Raw genomic sequence first — 16,736 nt, forward strand, 5'->3', positions numbered from 1 at the left:
GTAAACACTGCAATTACGTACAACAAAATGGTTCAAATGGCTCTGAGCACTATGGGACTTAACTTCTGAGGTCATCAGTCCCCTAGAACTTAGAACTACTTAAACCTAACTAACCTAAGGACATCACACATATCCATGCCCGAGGCCGGATTCGAACCTGCGACCGTAGTGGTTGCGCGGTTCCAGACTGGAGCGCCTAGAACCGATCGGCCACCCCGGCCGGCTTACGTACAACAGTTGCAAATAAACGAGATCATGATTATGTTCAGTACTATGGGGCCTTACGATTATATTCCGTAATTAATAGGTAGATCAGCGTCAGCTAATTTGGAACTTCTCGGCAGACCTTATATTAACTGAAACATGGTATACTGTTACTGTAATACCAAATTTCAAACCAGACATAATTATTCAGAGACTTAACAATGTCAGGCTAAATAGTACGGATGTGCTTGTCAGTTTTGACATGGTATCATTACGCACCAAGGTACCTTTAAAGGACTCTTTGTCTCTAGCGGCCAACATTTTATTAAGAACATTACGGCCTCTTTTTAACATGTACTTTTATCGTCTTATTTTCAGTTTAATGGTGAATTTTATGAGCAGATTGATGGTGTTGCCACGGGAAGCCCACTCTCCCATCTCGTAGCTAATTTATTCATGGAAGACTTCGAGGTCAAGGCTCTGGACTCAGCAAGTTTTAAAAAACGGTCTTCTGGAGGTACGTGGATGACACATTTGTGGTATGGCCGCATGGGATGGATGAATTACATCGATTTCTTGAGCATTTGAATTCCATACCTGCTAACATCAAATTAACTATGGAAATAGAAAAAGGCTGCAGCCTCCTCTTTTTGGATGATGTGGTTCGTCGTAATGTTGATGGCACATTAGGACATGCCGTATATCGGAAACCAACACACATAAATCTATACCTTCATGCCAGTAGCTGCCATCACCCTTCACAGACAATAGGTGTCCTTAAGACCTTAGTGTATATGGCGCACTGTATATCCGATAATGACAATTTACAGTAAGAACTCACATACCTGAAGAGCATTTTTAAATCGAATGGATTTTCTCCGCAACAAATTCGTAGAGCATTCAGTGGAAAACCTAGAAAGCAGGAATGTGATGGGGAAGAAGATAGTAATTCCATCAGATGTTAAGCATCTTTGCCCTATGTGGGTGCTCTTTCCTTGAAGATAGGCCTTATTCTTGAGAAACATTTTGTTAGGTGATCTTCCGGCCCCCCATGAAAATTGCAGCTTTACTCTGCTCTGTGAAGGACGATTTACAGCTTCGTAAAGCGGGTGTGTATCAAGATTCCTTACGGAAATTGTGAGAAGTCGTACATAGGTCAAACAACACGCACCGTTCATGAGAGTTGTATGGAGCATCGAAGATACACACGCTTATTACAACTAGAGAAGTCAGCTGTGGCCGAACATTGTATTGATACAGGGCATTCCATGAATTACAGTGATGTGAAGATGTTAACATCCACGTCTTCCTTTTGGGAATCTGTCTTCAAGGAAGCAATAGAGATTACATTTTTTTAGCTAATAATTTAATGAAGAGAGATAGTGGTTTTAATTTGGACAAACCATGGAATCTGGCTCTTGGGGTAATTAAAATGCAGAGAAATCGTCATGGTGTCACTGCCGCCCATCATACATCGATAAGCGAATCGAATGTCTGTACGCCTTCGCCACAGGCGACGCATGTGTAAGCGTATTTCTCTGACGCCGACCGGCATCTGGGACCCGCATGCGCAGTACCATCGCGGTGGAGCATATAAGGCCGCGCTTGGCATCTTGTCGTCAGTCTTGTGACTCACTCTGAGGATGGCCGGACGATACGCGACCGAAATATCGGTGGAGGATATTTTATTTGCGCGGCTGCATGCCCGAAATTTAATGGACTATCAACAGTCCTATTTAGTACTGGCTATGTGCTCATTTCTTGTGCCGGTTTACCTATAACCCATTCCCAAGAGTCTACGAAGACTGTAGGCTACATGTACATATGGTGGTGAAGAAGCTCGTTTGAAATGGCATCAGCTCCATGGAGCATGTTGTAGCTTCTCTTCCAGAGGAAGCTAGAGCGGAGACTCACCACTAAGCTTGTAGAGCACTTACCGACGCAAAAAGGTAAGATCTGATACCTCCAAGGTAGAGCCGAGTAACACTGAGGATTCTGCGGGAGGACAAAGAAACTGTAGTTCTGCCAAACGACAGGGACAACGCTACAGCTCTTATGTCAAGTGTGGACTACAATAAGAAGATTTTCGATCTTTTGAATGACGCTGCATGCAGCAGATAGATGTAGATTCTACGAATAAAATAGAGTGGAAGACGCCAACTCTTTTTAATGAGTCAGGTTTGCCACAATAACATCATTTAGGGTCTTAAAACACGAGCAGAAGCGCCACCACTGCTATACGGCCAGCCTTATGAGATTCATAGTAACAATGGCGCACCTAGATACCAGTTGACAAAATACCTGAAACCACCTACCTTCTAAGACTCAGTAATCATGGTACATCTAGATACTAGCTGGCAAAATACCTGAAACGCAGTCTCAGCGAATGTGCGGAGAAGTGCGAACATCCTATCCACAACTCCACCGACTTTGTACTTCTCCTCTGTCAACTGCGGCTACAGCATACAAACATTAGGACAGTTTCGATGTAGTTTCCTCTTTGCGAGATTTCCGCTTTCTCATTCATTGGAATTAATCGCGAAAAAGTTCGACTCTTGTTTCACAGAAATTTTTTGGCAAGTTACGATGTCTACTGACCTGTGAATAAACCGATGGCGTGGCGATGGACAACCCGTTATCACCTTTCGCATGGAACACTTTGAAGCAAAGGGCCTAGAATCCGTCAAGTTTATACCAACGCGTTTCTATTGGCATGTTGCAGGGTGGCCAAATTGAGCAGATAAGCTTCAAGAGTTCGTGGAACATTTACACACCATTCACCGTAAAACAAGTTTAGGAAGGATCGTGTAAAAGAACTCCTAACAGCTTGCTCGACGTCTTAGTTGAACGAAGAACGGATGGATGCCTGGGTGACAGTCTATATAGAAAACCTAACGTTACCGCATTCTGTTTCCACGCCTTTACAAGGAAATTTGGTGCTAATTGCCCTGGTCCATACAGTTTGAATTCTTTCAGGCAACGGGAGACTCGGAGAAAAGTTACAACACCTACTAATAGCTACCTGAAGGAACGGCAACTCAGATAATCAAACTGAACGTGAGATGCTGTCTAAATCAAGAACGCCTGAGAAAGGGACTGAGACAGAGACCGAGCGGCAGAAGCCAAAAATCGCCTCTCTACCTTACGCTGACTCAGTATCCAGATAGATTTGTAAACGGCTACCGAAACAAGACTTCCAGAATGCTTCACCCGCTTAAACTAAGATAAAAGTATTCACTGAAATTTTAAGAAGATCTGGGTCTCCACAAATCCAGTGTGTATTGCTTTTCATGTGAATGTGGCATGAGTTAATGGGTTATAGCATCAGAACAATCGAGGAGAGATGCAAGAAACATCAGCGACACACTTGATTAAAACAATCAACCAAATGAGGTGTCGCCGAGAAATGCTTGGAATATAATCACGAAATTACATGTGATGAGGTCAGAGTCCTGGTGCAAACGCCAAGTATCTGGGACAGAATAATTAAGGAGGTTATCGAAATAAAGATGACCGAATACCAAATAAACAGCGACTGTACTTTCAGTTAAATAACTTTTGAGGACTGGCCCTTAATTAAAATTTAACCGGCCATCACATCCTCCGGAGTTGCAATACGCTGAGAGAATCTGCGTTTACGGGGTATCAGAGTGAGCTTTGAAAAATTAAAGAGCATCAGAGACCGTAATGGGTGTCGGGAATCGAACTGGGCTATAAAAAAGCGCGTGACGCGAACAATAGTTCACAGTCTGTTTGGATTCCATTCTACGACTATACGTAGCAGCAACACTCACATCACCTGTCGATCTCCGAAAATTTTTGAAAATTTGTAAACATAGGTTCCGCAGGTGGTCCAGGAGGAAAGGTAAATATTCTGAGATATGACAGGAACAATTATTCGAAGCAAGAAAGTGTAGCATACATGCGCTCTAATATGCATATCTTAAGAGCTACGAGCCCTTCTTAATCTATGATACTACGAAACAAATGTCTTTTTCTGCTAGCTCCACATTTTAGATGACATAGTATCGAGCAAAGCAAGAAAAAATGTCTACTAAGCATGAGCTCTAAAACATATATATCTTAAAAATACGACCACTTGTTTAGTAGAAGACACGTGTTTCACGGAAACGAAGATGCAAAAGTGCACACTGCTCTTAAGGTACGCATTTTAGAGCCAGTTTTAATGGACTTTTTCCTTCGAACGATCGTTCCTGTCATGTCCCAGAATAGCGAACATTCCTCCTAGGATACTCTGTATGTGAATAAGTTTATTTTCAAGATGTGTATGAAAGTGCATTCGGTTCGGAACGTAAAGGGTGTCTCTCCTAGGAGTCGTCAGGTGCATTTTCTCTGATGTTTCGGCAGATATTTTCAAATTCTGCTTTGCAATGAGTAGCTGAAGTCGATCGAAATAAATGCTGCTGGTGACGTCATTTATGTGGCACCCAGTCCCAACGGAAAGCGTCGGTTTGTTTCCCGTTACAGCTAAATGATTTTTTAAAGTGGAATTTTACATTTCCAGTCGATAGTGTGTTCCCAAGTTAGTGTAATGCGATATTCTTTTATCAGTTAACATCAGCAGGGGCAGTAAAACACGAAGAATAATCCAGTACTTCGGTAGCGATTGAGCAGCGCTGCTGCGTAGCTGTAGCAGTCAGGCGTTTGAGGGCTGTAATGTCACTACTGGAGTAATGCTTACTCTCTGTGTAATGTCCCCGTTAATGTATATGGACGAAATGAATAATCCACTAGACTAATTTGCCACTGGTCTACTGACTGGGCACGCTAAATTCCACTTTAAAAATCACTATTTTTCGTAATGGAAAACAAACCAACGTTTTCCGTATACACTGAGCATCGCATGAAATACGTGATGACCATATTTGTTTGGACTAGCAACAGCTACACAATTCAAAAATAAAATTGCAATTATCTGTGGAAACATAAGGGAAAATATATATCCTGTGTATTGGTTCAAATGGCTCTGAGCACTATGCGACTTAACTCCTGAGGTCATCAGTCGCCTAGAACTTTGAATTAATTAAGCCCAGACTGTAGCGCCTAGAACCGCACGGCCACTCCGGCCGGCCTGTGTATTGAGGAAAAAAAAAAAAAAAGAGAGTTGAATGGCGAACAGTACAGAAAACTAGAAGTGAGCTCTCTTGTTTTGGAATAGTTCACCGACATGTATTTCAAATATAGTAACTGGTGTTTTATAAAGACGAATGAGATATTAATTGGATGTGAACGGAAGTTATGTGTTCACTTAAAATAGAAGTAAGATATGTTAAGGGGAGGTTTGCTAACTTTGATCCAAAAAACCATGTCCCTTGAGAATTTGTTTCTCGGGATGTGTTATAGATATCAATTTCAAATTTGGTCAATATGATTATTGATATTTCCTCTACAAAACAGAATTTTTTGGACCGGAAATGTCAAACACCAAAGGCGGAAGTGCCGTCGGAACGAAACGAAATTTCGATGTAGACCTCCACGCGTGGTATGTTGCAGGTCAGCTGGCTCGTCTGGAAGCAAAATTAAGTTGACGTTAGCGAAATATATAAGGTTATTTAGGAGTTGTACCTCGCTTAAGTTATTTGGACCATAGCAAACAAAATGTCGGCCACTTGATTAAAAATAGGGTTTTGTTCATTGATTTGTCGACTTCGTCAGCCAAGTAAAAATACTTATACTTGATAGATCGGGATAAAAGTGGTACAACTCCTAGACAATTTAGTTAGCTTCATCGGAAACAAAGAATCATGCCAGTTGGTTCAATAGATTTGAAGTTACTATACCGTGCGATAAAAAAAAAAGTCATTTCGAGGAAAACGCGTTTGAAGTTTTGACTGCATGTAAATGCAATAGTATGTAACTTACGTTCAATCTGCTATTCCGGATCCGTAAACTAGTCCTTCCTCTTCCTCACAGGGCGTTCTGCTCGATCTGGGCCATCCTGCGCTGCTCCAGAGCCGCTCGTACGGCCGGTGACAAGCGGTTTTCGGCCGCTTGAATTCGGTGGTCGCCCGAATGCAAGGGCGAACTGCGTCGAATAGAGTCCCAGGGTGACGTCCATCGTTGTCATGGTCTTCAGAATTGCCCTTCTTTGAAGCTCCTCACTGCCAAAGCTGCTCACTGCCAGGAAAGTCGCAATCTCCACAGTCTTCGCACCAGAATGCAAATGCTTTGGGGCTAACTTCCAAACACACGCGTTCAAACTTTCATTTGAATTTTGTGTATTTCTTCCCAAGCACCGGTACAATAACTCCTCCTCCGAAAGAAAAAAAAAAACTAGTGCATGAAAAAGACCGATTTCAGGCACGTGCATTTTTTTGTTCAACCGCGAATAACAAATCCGTTCCGTTTTCGGAAAAACCCTTTCAGGAGTGGATTCTAAACACTTTTATCGATCCAAAAATGCAATTAAAAATCGATTTTATGAACCAAAAGATAGTAAACCTCCCCTTAAGGTGGAAACCACTTAATTTAATGTTTGAGTGCTTGAGCGCAAACTAGAGGTTGATGGCGTTCAGCGGAGCGCAACATCAAGCATTACCGTTCGCTCTCTGACCAATGTCGACAAAAAAAACAGCTTAACTAAGACGACTTCAGACAGAAATCTTATCCAGAAATAATAACTTCATCGCCCTATTCCATTTGAAAAGAGACGAACCAGCAAACTATTAAATATATGCAGAAGTAGTAGTGAACACGAAGCAATACACTTTAAAAAATAGCAGTTTTAATACTTTCATCTATCACGACAACATAACATCAGTCATGCACTACGGATGAATATACAACAGGATAGAGTGTTGGAGACACAGTGTAATGTGGCGCAGTATGTATTTCTTCGACGGTCATTTACATTAGTGTTAAACAATATAAATGACTCGTTGACAGTATTTCTGATCCTACTCAACCCATGGCTTTTCAGTGTAACACAATCCAGCATCTTTTTCCTTGGTCTCATTTCGTCTACAGTGCCCCCCTGTCGATAGTAACATCCGTTTGATTTCCAACGAGAAGGAAACGCATTTCGAATTGTGGTCTTGGTCTACCGTTAACTTAACAAGGCTGAAAGAAGATCTTACCTGACCTTCAACGTTCGTGTCGACAATCGTGGTCTTTTAATGAACTGTCTGGACCACATGTAGTGTATGCTGTGTTAATTAATGGATTGTGCTGCTGATATGTGCGAGGATTTAACACCGCTTAAAAATTTAATGGAGATAGAGATCGCCGCAAATATATAGGGTGATACAGAATAACGGGAATGTTTGAAATGAGTGGTGGCAGCCAAGGGCAGGTGGCAGCCATGAGGGTTCATGACAGTTAGGTAGTAAACAGACCTCTATTTCAGTAATCGTGGGTCAGTGGAACGGACAACAGCGTGTGTTAGCCATAAACACGTTTTATAAAAACAATGATAGTTTGGTAGCTGCAGAGAGGGAGTTTCGAAGTTGTTATAATTTAGGACTTCATGATGCCGTTCCGTCGGAACACCCGATAAAATGTTGGATTCATAACTTTGAAGGGATTAGATCTGTCGTCAAGAAGAAACCAACACGACAACCAAGAAGTGTGCTTTCTCCAGCGAACATTGATGTTGTACGCGAGTCTGTCTTACGAAGCCCACGGCATTGAGTTCGTTAGCAAGCATCAGTGGTAGGAATGTCCTGGGAGAGTGTTCGCAGAATTCTTCATCTTGACTTAAAATTTCATCCGTACAAACTACAGATGGTGCAATAACTGGACAGCGGTTACCGCTTACAATTAGGATTCTGTCAACAAATGATAACAAAGATAAACAATGACGGTGAATTTCTAAATAAGTTGTGGATGTTAGATGAGGCACAGTTTCGTCTTACAGGTCATATGAATAAGCAAAACTACCGTTACTGGGCAAACACCTATCCTAATGACGTTCATGAGAGCCCTTTACACGTTAGTGAAGTGACAGTATCGTGTTGTGTTTCATCACATGGGATTATCGGAGCCGGCCGAAGTGGCCGTGCGGTTAAAGGCGCTGCAGTCTGGAGCCGCAAGACCGCTACGGTCGCAGGTTCGAATCCTGCCTCGGGCATGGATATTTGTGCTGTCCTTAGGTTAGTTAGGTTTAACTAGTTCTAAGTTCTAGGGGACTAATGACCTCCGCAGTTGAGTCCCATAGTGCTCAGAGCCATTTGATTATCGGAACGTATTTTTTCGCAAATGGACAGGGAAAGACAGTAACTGTCAGTGCCGATGGTTACGTGGAGATGTTACAAACTTTCGTTACACCTACATCGAACAACTTTCCAAGCGTTCAAGAAGCGACATCACGCATTGCACGGCAATCCGTGGCATATGTGCGAAAATTGTTTTGGCAACCGTGTGACCTCACGATTTGGTAACATTCTCTGGCCTCCTAGATCACCAGATCTATCCGTTTGTGATTTTTTCTAGTAGGGCTACCTCAAGAGCAATGTCTACACGACTCTAACAAGAATCCTGGATGAGTTAAAACAGGGAATTCGGGATGAAATTCATAGTATCCCAGCTGAGATGTTGCAGCGGTCAATCAGGAATTTCAGCTGCAGATTTCACGACTATATTCGCACAAGAGGACACCATCTGAAGAACGTAACTTTTAAAATAAATGTTATCAGTGTTTCGTAAATTGCAAAGTTGTAAGGTTTCGATTACTATGAATTCAATTTCTTTCCTTCAACATTTGTAGTTTTATTGGATTTTGAAAATATTCCCGTTTTTCTGTGTCACCCTGTATGTTACTAGCTAAATTATAGTTGATTTTTTGGTCCCTTCATTTCTCCCAATGAGGGTGGGGGAACTTCAGTTGTGAAACTAAGAAATTAATGTATGTTGGTGACTTAATAAATTCGCGAATGTAGATCCTTATTTTTGTCTGCTTGTATGTATGCGTATTTTAATGCGTGGTACCGTGACCATAATTATTCATTCTACAGTCTACGTAACTCTGTAGCGTCTCTCAAAAGTTAGTAGATGTTACACTTATTAGGCGAAACGAAAGGAATATAAATTTCACCTTTACTTGTTGTAGATTTTGTCATAACGAATGCACGTGGAGACTGCTTACCTTCTAGGTTGCAGGGACGTCTCTAAATCCGTCAGGGTGATTTGCTGCGTGATACACCTTTGACGCTTCATAAAATCAGTCGGGCTGTGTTTGTGATGCATCCACGTTGCCCCCTGTCAATATTAATGTGACGTGCTCGCCTCGAATATCTGTCGCGCCCGCGTTATTAACCCTGCGGCATTCCGTACGACGTCACAGGCGCTTCAGAATAGACTACGGGTGCTGTGGGTGGTTCTGGGCCAGTGTATACGGCAACGTATGGTGGAGGGGGACTTGTGGGTGGATAGCAGGTTCGAGGGGCGGGAGGCGGGGTCGGGGATGATGTGGCCACTTGGTCCCTCCTCCAACGGGTCGCGTGCCACTGGCAGCAATCTCCCACCCTTCACTGTAACACCATACTCCTACTGCGCTGCCCACAATTCTGCCTGCCGCATGTGCCAATCCCTCAGTCACAGCTCGTCATACTGCTACAAACCAGATATGTTATAGAGAAAGTAAGATAACTGGGGAAAGATGTTTCATTCTGGGTGTCATACTGACTGAATCTATTAGCATGGCCACTACTCCGGTAGAATTTCAGACATCGCGTGGAGTCTGAATGCTGATTGCAACAGTGGTTTTAATGTGTCAGTGGAATGATTACTAACCACTTTCTCTCAGTGAAAGGCTTAAATTTTAATGTTTATGAGGATAATTAAAAAGTAAGTCCGCTATCAAGCCAAGTGATATTCAGCGGCCACTTTGTCGTCCTCTGCCATTTGGCGTGGGGTCAGCACATCGCTCTGCCTACCATCGTAGATTTTCCAGGCCTTGTAACCACTACAGCTCCTCATGTAGCTCCCATTTTGGCCTCGGGACGTTGAGTACATTGTAACCTCCCCCTCACTTATCGACCTTAATGACAGTGGAAAATTAAACCACGTGTACCTAATGGAAATTTGGGAATAGCAATCGTCACCGAAGTTAATCTGTCGGTAAAGAGGGAGGAAAGGGTTACATCTTAATTAAAGGAAAAATGCAAATGAAACTGGTGGATATTAATTTTGAAAAGGGGTAAAGTTAATAAAGAAAGTAAATGTGCGGCCGTTACGTTAACAGTTAACTAGCGGTAATTAGATATTTGAGATTTGGGGGAAATTACGGTCGCCAGTCCTAAGGACAATTACTATAGTAACTGAAAAAGAAAGGTTATTACACATATAATTAGCACTAGAAGCGTGGCAACTGGAGGTTGACACGTGTAGAGTGAAAACTGAAAGTTTGTCAGAAGTAATAAATTTCGCTACACTCTGACTTAATTTAGCAAAAGAATTAACAAAACCGGAAAATCGAAAGTTAATTTAGTGACTGAAGTTAATAGTGAGCTTTCTTTCTGAAGCACATCGAAATTCAGTAAAATACGGTTAGTCTTGGACTACCTAAACAATCATTTCAAAAGCAACTTGAATCTACGCAATTTAGAAATAAGAGATTTTACTTTGAACTTGAATTAAATTATTCTGAACAAATAACAATAGTAAAATTTAGTACGTACCAAGCTGAGCTGCAGTCACAGGTAAGCTAAAATACGGTAACAAAACTCGCACTCTTAATTTGTGCTTGTGTAATCTAAATATTGTAGCCAGCTATGAATACTTAAAGTGAACTTTGAGATTAAAGCAGTGAAATGGAATTATGCTGGCGTTTGAATTTCAACGACACTCGGGTTCATTTCGGAAAAGGAAGGGACCCTGCTCGGCAATGCAATTGGGACAATGAGCTACAAAGGTTCATGCTACGTTGCTGTAATTTTGTGATTTGAACAGTTTGAAAAACTGAGGTCTGCCATACAGTTCTAAAACTTTACGTTCTTCCAGTCTTCCTTGTTGGTTGATTGAAGGTTTGAAGCCGTCGATCGAGGAGGTGGCGACAGTCACTCATTGTCGGCCGCCGCTGTTGCGGAAGCTGGATGTTGGCGCGCCTTCTTCTCGACACGGTCACCAGACGAAACGGGCTCTTGATGTGCGCCAGCTAATGCTTCCCGTCCGCGACACCATGTCAGAAACTATCATCGCAAGTCGAGCGCAATTACATGCTGCCAAACCCCGAAAGCGCGGCAACTCGCGGGAGCTTCACACAACACACCTGCTCCACTCGCTACTCCAGCCAGACTCTCTCTTGCTCTGCCCGCGCTCCACGCGGCAGAGTTAACACTCCCAAAGATCCTACACACTTTGATTCTTCACACGACCTATCGATGTAATCGTTCGATAGCAGTTTTCCCTAGGCAAGACCCAGCGTAAAAATACAAATAATATTTACGAAACAAACCAATTATACATCGACATAAATGCATAAATATATATATACAAATAGTAAAACAATTACAATATGTAAAGACACAGAAATGTCATATATTCAGGTAACAAAAATAAGGAAAACAAATTATAGTACAATAGATGGAAATAGGAGGATATGCATTTCCGGCGTTACACGTGCCCCACATTGTCTGAGGATGTTCGTGTAACGTAAACAGACTCAGAAAATGTCCCAAAAAAGAAACAGCGGAAATGCATATGCTCAAAACATCAACAAAATTTAGCATTCGTCTAATTAACCATAAACCAATTTTTTAGACAATAATAATTGAGTGGAGACACTCCTAATCTAATTTCACTCTGTCATCTTGCACAAAATAAAACAGGTTGACAACATATCAAAATTCATAGAAAACATAGAAAATGGTTTAGCTATTCCAAAATCATTAAAATTTGTAACACTATAAGAAGTGGAATACTATTTGCAAAATTAATTAGAGTGCATGGTCATAAAAATAGGTAGATCAAAATACGTAAATATATAATTAAATAGACTACACATTTTGTATAACCTTTTCATAGTTAATATTCTCGTCACGAGAATCTATTTAACGCTAAACAAGAAAATAATGTACAGCAGATCGACAAAAACATAAATATTAACAGCAGAATTCTTTCACATCAGCTGTCCGGGGGAAAAAAAAAAACTCCACCTTCCGTACTCGCAAGTACAAAGAATGCCGACAGCGGCACAAGAGCCAACAGCGGCACAAGAGCCGACAGCGGCTCCGCCTTGCCAGTATTGTTGCGCCCGCCTGTGCGGCACGCTTGATCTCACTCGCCCTTGTAACGGCGTTTCCAGAACGTCCATCCGTTTCACTGAATTCTTTCGGAAAAACTCACTCCCGAGTAATCTCAAGGAGTCCATAAACACTATCACAGTGGATAACTCAACACTGTCCATCATCACACGCATGTACTAGCCTGAAACTTAAAACATCGTCTAAGTACATCGGCAATGACTAGTAAAACACATTTTTATGAAATCTTACAGCTATTGACAAAATTATATTTACATTCCTTAATCTACTGTGACTCAGCTGAAAACTTAAACTAGCAGCTTGGATTTTTCAGTTGATTAGATCATGATTAAATTGATTAAAATTAAATTGATTAATCAAAATTAATTACTTATTAATTACAACTTCTTTAATGACCTCTTGGTCAGGCATAAGCATGGCAACCTAGCAAATCCTTAAATCTTACACTCTATATTTACATACTGTACAAATTACCCATTCGGTGGTATTAATCAATCCTAGGTTGGTACAACTTCAAGTCTACAATGTTCCGTATACCTAATAGTTTTCCAGAGCTTGGATACTCTAAGCAATAAGCATTTGTGTGAGGTATACCAATGACTTTATATTGTCCATTATAAACAAACTTAAATTTAGAGATTTCATTGTCTATCTCGCTTGATTTCTCATGAGCTTTTACAAGTACTAAGTCTCCAATTGCAAACTTAGCAAAACGCGCTTTAGCGTCATGACGACGTATGCCAGCATCGACTTTTAGCTTCATTACTTCTCGCAAACGATCTTTCTTCGCACCAATACTAATGTCAATCCGTGGAGGGAATTTGATTATCTCTTCCACAAGTACCGGTTTGTCTGAAAACACACTCTTATTCCTCATTATTACTTCATACAGGGCTCGTCTATGTTCGTGTGTTACATTTGACACACCGTCTACAATACTTTCCAGTTCACTTTCTACACTATTGTCAATGCCGAGATTCCTCACATTACAGTAGTTCAAATTCATTCCTACGTCAATGTCATCCGGCCAGTTAACAATGTGTATAGGCTGGTATTGTCTATGCACACCGTCTCCTGCCTCGTCAAAGCTAACTACTATTGTTTTATGTTGTGACGTACATGTCAAAGTTTTGCTTTCGTAATTAATCACTGCACGGTACTTTAATAGCAAATCTAACCCGATAATTACTTCCGCAGTTAAGTCTGGCACGACGACAAACTCTTGTTCAAATCGTGCCCCACATATCTCGAAGTTGACAAAAATCTGTTTTGTGACCGGTTTACTGGCCTTCCCAGTAGCACCGATAATTTTCACTCCTGTTACTGGCATAACTACGATGCCGGGTCTGTCTTTCAGTAACTCAAATACTTTCCCAGATACAGCACTCTGTTCTGCACCGGTGTCAATCAACACGTTTAGTTGTAGGTCTTGCATATTAACAGACACTACTATCTGTCTACACTTGTCCTCGACTGTTTCTTTATTTTCCCACAGTAAATCCTCGTCTATATCCAGGTCATTCCAGAAAAAACCATCCGGCTTTGATCCTAAATCCGGTTTATCTGGCGGCTTTTTCAGCCTCTGTTCACATACAGTTTTAATTTCAACACGTCTGTCCTGAGGCTTAGTCTGTAGCTTCGCCTCCAGTACCGAAACCTTTTCCTGTAACTCGTCAACTAGCGAGTGTTGCTTTGCTATCAATTCATACATTGTCACCTTCGTTGATTCCTCTTTGGCCAGATTGATCTCATCTGCCAATCTACCTGGAGGAATGTGCCCAGTAGTATCTGCAATTACTTCCTCTAGATCTGCGCAACACACACTGTTATCGTCTGACCGTATAATGTCAGCTCTAACCTCATACACTCTGTAATCTATGTGCTTTTCTACCAATCGTGTCCGGCTATCACTAAAATTTTCGTAATCTTTCTCCTTAATACTCTCGCAATGTTTAAACTGGAGGTTTGCGTCGGATGGGTCGGCTACTTCTACCACTACGACTTTCGGTAAGGTCTGCCGGTTACGCCCAGAACCTTCCGTTACTACTTCAACATCCAACTCTTGCGGGACGAGACACGACGAATCTTGCTCGTGCTCCCCATTAACATCAACTATTTCTGGTAAAGTCTGCCGGTTAGGGCCAGAACTTTCCATCACTTCACAAACACTATCTTCCTGCAGGACGAGACGCGGCAAATCCGGCCTGCGCTCTCCATAAACACTTCTCCCATACAGGCCCCTATAATCTCTTAGTTCGTCGTATAAGCGACCGAACTGCCTTAACCAGACCTCATCCTTCTCTGCATCCCCTCGCTCGATGACGGACGTTTTATCCGACATCTGATCTTCTCTCAACACTTGCGAATCATTCTTAAACTCAATCTCCAGTTCCGCTGTGGGTATTACAGCTGCCACTTTATAATCGATTTCCGGAACACTACTTAAATTGTTCTCACTGTCAGTGAATGTATTTTCTACTGCCGTGTCTACAGCTGATCTACTACTTGTGGGCGCACTCCTTTCTCCTAATACTGGCACACTCTCCCGCCGTTGATTACTCCATACGGAATTTTCATAACGACGACACCTCGGTTTTCTACTGTTATTGGGCCGCCAAAATTTCTCCACGCCCGGTCGGCCCCTCACCGGCGCGGCTAATGGTTTCCCTGTCTCGTCCCAGCAGATACGCTACCCGGATGCTCCTGAGGCGGCTGATTACACCCTGTGGCGTTATTACTATTCTGTGAAGCCCGTATCACGTTAGTATGATACTGGTTTCCGTCATTCCTGTTATTATTTGCATTGTACCGATTGTTATTACGGTCCGAAACATTATTGAAACTTCCTGGCAGATTAAAACTGTGTGCCCGACCGAGACTCGAACTCGGGACCTTTGCCTTTCGCGGGCAAGTGCTCTACCAACTGAGCTACCGAAGCACGACTCACGACCGGTACTCACAGCTTTACTTCTGCCAGGACCTCGTCTCCTACCTCCCAAACTTTACAGAAGCTCTCCTGCTCTGCTCTGCTCTGCCAGGAAGTTTCATATCAGCGCACACTCCGCTGCAGAGTGAAAATCTCATTCTGGAAACATCCCCCAGGCTGTGGCTAAGCCATGTCTCCGCAGTATCCTTTCTTTCAGGAGTGTTAGTTCTGCATGGTTCGCAGGAGAGCTTCTGTAAAGTTTGGAAGGTAGGAGACGAGGTCCTGGCAGAAGTAAAGCTGTGAGTACCGGTCGTGAGTCGTGCTTCGGTAGCTCAGTTGGTAGAGCACTTGCCCGTGAAAGGCAAAGGTCCCGAGTTCGAGTCTCGGTCGGGCACACAGTTTTAATCTGCCAGGAAGTTTCATATCAGCGCACACTCCGCTGCAGAGTGAAAATCTCATTCTGGAAACATCCCCCAGGCTGTGGCTAAGCCATGTCTCCGCAGTATCCTTTCTTTCAGGAGTGTTAGTTCTGCATGGTTCGCAGGAGAACTTCTGTAAAGTTTGGAAGGTAGGAGACGAGGTCCTGGCAGAAGTAAAGCTGTGAGTACCGGTCGTGAGTCGTGCTTCGGTAGCTCAGTTGGTATAGCACTTGCCCGCGAAAGGCAAAGGTCCCGAGTTCGAGTCTCGGTCGGGCACACAGTTTTAATCTGCCAGGACGTTTCATATCAGCGCACACTCTGCTGCAGAGTGAAAATCTCATTCTGGAAACATCCCCCAGGCTGTGGCTAAGCCATGTCTCCGCAGTATCCTTTCTTTCAGGAGTGTTAGTTCTGCATGGTTCGCAGGAGAGCTTCTGTAAAGTTTGGAAGGTAGGAGACGAGGTCCTGGCAGAAGTAAAGCTGTGAGTACCGGTCGTGAGTCGTGCTTCGGTAGCTCAGTTGGTAGAGCACTTGCCCGCGAAAGGCAAAGGTCCCGAGTTCGAGTCTCGGTCGGGCACACAGTTTTAATCTGCCAGGAAGTTTCATATCAGCTCACACTCCGCTGCAGAGTGAAAATCTCATTCTCGAAACATTATTGTTATTGCTGCCATGGTGGCGGTATGCATTATTCTCATGGTTATCGTTGTTGTGGTTGCTGTGGTACCCGTTGTTGTTACCACGGACTCTACCACTGTCGCGATTATTGCGCCAATTGTCCTCGTCCTCCACTCTTTCCAGGAAATCATTTATTGTCCTGTAATTGCTTCCTACGTAGCGTTTTGTATCATCTGGAAGCTTTTTGTAGAGTTCCCAGACTATTTCGGATACCGTGCGGCGATCACGCAAATATTCCAACTTGCGGATCCAGCCCTCACAAAACTCCTTCATCGAACCGCGCGAATTCGC

The 16,736-nt window shown here is 42.7% G+C and overlaps 1 non-coding gene across 1 annotated transcript; it reads left to right on the plus strand.

Annotated features, from left to right (window-relative positions):
- The first annotated feature begins 15,671 nt into the window (after positions 1-15,671).
- Positions 15,672-15,746, plus strand: Trnas-uga (transfer RNA serine (anticodon UGA)). The gene has a single exon. It is a non-coding gene; the product is annotated as a tRNA-Ser (tRNA).
- The last annotated feature ends 990 nt before the right edge of the window (positions 15,747-16,736 follow it).

Source organism: Schistocerca nitens, chromosome 6, assembly GCF_023898315.1.
Source record: "Schistocerca nitens isolate TAMUIC-IGC-003100 chromosome 6, iqSchNite1.1, whole genome shotgun sequence".
Classification (NCBI taxonomy): Eukaryota; Metazoa; Arthropoda; class Insecta; order Orthoptera; family Acrididae; genus Schistocerca; species Schistocerca nitens.